This window comes from Hyperoodon ampullatus (genome assembly GCF_949752795.1).
Source record: "Hyperoodon ampullatus genome assembly, chromosome: 10".
NCBI classification, from domain to species: Eukaryota; Metazoa; Chordata; class Mammalia; order Artiodactyla; family Ziphiidae; genus Hyperoodon; species Hyperoodon ampullatus.
The window spans coordinates 65,672,826-65,676,815 of NC_136923.1; the positions used below are offsets into that span (position 1 = coordinate 65,672,826).

The 3,990-nt window shown below is 50.3% G+C and overlaps 1 pseudogene across 1 annotated transcript; it reads left to right on the plus strand.

Annotated features, from left to right (window-relative positions):
- The first annotated feature begins 506 nt into the window (after positions 1–506).
- Positions 507–2,063, plus strand: LOC307058793 (heat shock factor protein 1-like; annotated as a pseudogene). The gene has a single exon. The product of its transcript is annotated as a heat shock factor protein 1-like (transcript).
- The last annotated feature ends 1,927 nt before the right edge of the window (positions 2,064–3,990 follow it).

A 3,990-nucleotide genomic window follows, 5' to 3' on the forward strand; every position in this document is an offset into this window, starting at 1 on the left:
GGTTCCCAGAAGACTGACAATCCACTCTCACCCCCCAGGGGCAACTGACTCCTTCAAGAAAAAATACCCACAGATATTGACGTTTGAATGTGATTCAAAAAATTTGCCATTCTGCGTGCAGGAAAGCGCGGAGTCCTAACCACTGTCCTGCCAGGCAATTCCCATGATTCAAAAATTTAAAAGTCTGGATTCCCACTCAATTACTCAAGGCCACTAGTTCCCACCTAGGTTCCAGAGTGGCCCACCAGCTTGTGGGTGTCTCGCTTTTAAACAGGAGTGCTCAGGTCAGGACCACCATATACTGTATTTGAGGGAGACTTTGGACATGAACAAAATATCAAAATAAAAAGCTAAAAAGAGGCCGGTGGGCGGCGCCGGCGGGAGCTCGCCCGTCGCAAGATGGCGGCGTTCATGGCCTTAGGCCCGCATCCGGGCGGCCCGCAGTGGCGGCCGGCCCGTGGTCTCTCCTCGTGGTCACTCCTTCCGCCTCTCCCACCTTGCCCGGGATGGATCTGCCCGCGGGCCTGGGCACGGTAGAGCCCAGCAACGTCCAGGTCTTCCTGACCAAATTGTGGACCTTCGTGAGCAGCCAAGACACGGACGTTCTGGATCCCGAGCAGGAGCAGCGTCCACGTGCTCAACCAGGGCCCGTTTGCCAAGGAGGTGCCACCTAAGTCCTCCAAGCACAGCAGCACGGCCAGCTTCGTGGGGCAGCTCAACATGTGTGGCTTCCGGAAGGTGGTCGGCATTGAGCAGGGCAGCCTGGTCAAGCCAGAGGGGGACGACACAGAGTTCCAGCACCCGTGCTTCCTGTGCGGCCAGGAGCAGCCCCTGGTCAAGAGGAAAGTGACCAGCGTGTCCACTCTGCGGAGCGAGGACATAAAGATTCCCCAGGACAGTGTCACCAAGCTTCTGACCGACGTGCAGCGGATGAAGGGGAAGCAGGAGAGCATGGATTCCAAACTGCTGACCGTGAAGCAAGAGAACGAGGCCCTGTGGCGGAAGGTGGCTGGCCTGCGGCAGAAGCATGCCCGGCAGCAGAAAGTCGTCAACAAGCTCATCCAGTTCCTCATCTCGCTGGTGCAGCGGAACCAGATCCTGGGGGTGAAGAGAAAGATCCCCCTGATGCTGTACGACAGCTATTCCATGCCCAGTACTCCCTGGAGCACATCCACGGCCCGGGCCCCTACTCGGCTCCGGCCTGGCCTACAGCGGCCGCAGCCTCTGTTCCCCAGATGCTGTCGCCGGCTCGGGACCCATCATCTTTGACATCACTGAGCTGCCCCAGTAGCCCCTTGGCCTCTCCAGGCAGGAGCATAGTCGACGAGAGGCCCCTGTCCAGTAGGCCCTTGGTTCGAGTCAAGAAGGAGCCCCCGGGCAGAGGATGCCGGTCCCAGGCACCCGTCCACCATGGTGGATACGCCCCTGTCCCCAGCCACCCTCATTGACTCCATCCTGTGGGAGAGCCTGCGCCGGCTGCCTCGGCCACACCCTTCACAGACGCGGGGGCGGGGCTCCTGCCCGCCTCAGCCCCACCCCCATCCCTCCCAGAAGTGCCTCAGTGTAGCCCGCCTGGACAGTTTGACTCGCGCTCCACAGATGGCTGGGGTCGCCCGCTTCTTCCCCTGCCCCTCCTCCTCTCTGCGTGTTTGAGTCCAGCCAGGGGACCGAGCTCAGGGACCACTTGGACGCCATGGACTCCAACCTGGGCGACCTGCAGACCAAGCCAACTAGCCACGGCTTCAGTGTGGACACCAGTGCCCTGCCGGAACTGTTCGGCCCCTCGGTGACAGTGCCCGACAGGACTCTGCCCGACCTTGACAGCAGCCTGGCCCGCGAGACCCCCAGGCCTCTCGAGGCAGAGAGCAGCAGCCCTGACTTGGGGAAGCAGCTCTTGCTGGACCCGGGCTCCGTGGACGTGCGGGGCAGCGGTCTGCCGATGCTCTTAGAGCTGGGGGAGGGCTCCTACTTCTCGCAGGAGGCCGACCACGCCGACGACCCTACCATCTCCCTGCTGATGGGCTCTGAGCCCCCCCAAAGCCAGGGACCCCACTGTCTCCTAGAGGCCTGGGTCTGGGCGTGGCCCCCCAGACCAAGGGTCCGGCCCCGTGTGCCAAGGCTTGCTTGGGGCTTCACAGCCACACTCGGACTGACTAGTACACGGTGTTCATAAAACTATATTTTGGATTTTTACATGAGAAACCCCCTTTCCCCTTCCGTAGACATATACAGATACATACGAGAACGGACGGATGGATGGACAGACGGACAAGACAGGCAGAGATCTATGAACAATGGGCTCTGTCTGTGGCAAAGAACAAACAAACAACAACAACAAAATACAGAGCAAACAGAGGCAGAGAGAAGAGGGGAATGTCACATAAACTATAATAAACTTCCTCATAGATAAGCTAGAGTATCTCTGAAAGAAGAACAGGATGCTGTAAAAAATCAGCAAGGAGGTGCTGTAAGATGATCAACAGTATATGAGAAATAAAACCTTAAGGCCGATTTTAAGATCCAGATTTTTCTTCTGATGAGGGAAAGAAGCTACTGGTATTTAAAAAGCAACAGTTGTCAGTATTATCCTTAGCTCAACCAACCAAAAACGGTATGTATCTTCTTTTTCTGTCTTGAAAATGAAGGGAGTCTCTAAAGAAAGAAATGTATCTTTCTCTGAGAAATTACTGTTTGTTCTGGTTATTTAGAAATTGTATTGGTTTGATACTGCAGTTAATTTACAAAGGAATTCTTCCTATTGAATAGATAACATATGTGCAAAATCCCAAAGGAAGAAAGATGCATCGCTTGTTTTCTCGTGTCCTGCAGCCACCCAGTTCACCTCTCAGGAGCCAAACTCTTTTACTGGTTTCTCCTGCATCTTTCCAGATAGAGGCAATTTACTGTGAAGCCAACTATGCTTCTGCATCAGCGTCCCTTGCTTGCTTAGGCCCCTTCCCAGGCCTTATACCGAATTTTGTATTTGTACTTTTTGTATTCTTTTTCTTAAAAAGGGCCACCAGAATTGTACAAGTTTCAGAGCCCCTCAAACCTGAATCTGCTAGCTTCCAGAGACAGTGTCTTCATATACAAGCGTGTATTTGCATATATTCTATAAAAATACATAAACAGTAGTATATCATATTCATTGTTCTCTGCCTTGCTTTTTTACACTTCATATCTTGAAATCAGTATTTACAAGAGTTGCCTCCTTTTTAACCATTGTGTTACATTCTATTGTAGGGATAATGGTACTTTTATGTAAACATTCATCTATTGATGAATAATTGAGTTATTTCCACTATTCTACCCATACACACGGTGCTGCAATGAATAACCTTGTATGTAATTCACAGTCAGGGTGACCATACCTGCAGGTGTCTGGGGTAGTCCTTGCTTGTAACAGTGCTCCCTTAGATTCTCAAAAATGTCCAGTGTAGATGTATATTCTTTGAAGGAGAATCACTAGATTAAAGAATATGTAAATATTTAACTTCAGTAGATATTATAAAATTGCCGTCTGTAGAGGTTGCACCCTCCCATCAATGTGTGGACAGTATTAATTTCATTCCCTGGCCCCTGCCAACTGAGAGTGTTATCAAACTTCTATATCTGTGTCTATATGATGGGCAAGAAATAGGGTGTCATTGTTATTTTAATTTACTTTTAAAAGTTAGGAGTGAAATTAAGTGTATTTCTATTTCAGTCAAGTGGTTGAAAAACTATTTGAATTTCCTTTCCTATAAATAATCTATGTCTTTGTTCATTTTCCATTGGTTGTCAATATTTTTCTTATTGATTTGAAAGAGATTTTTATATGTTGGGGAGTGCTGCCTGTTATTTAGAAATAACTTTGGGAAAGTAAGGGCTGGAGGTAAATATATACATACTTTATTTTAAACCATGCTTTTCAAACTGGTTTACACACATCCCAGGAAATACTTGTCAGTGTGGCAGGGAACAGAGTAGATGGTGTTTAATAGCATCAGC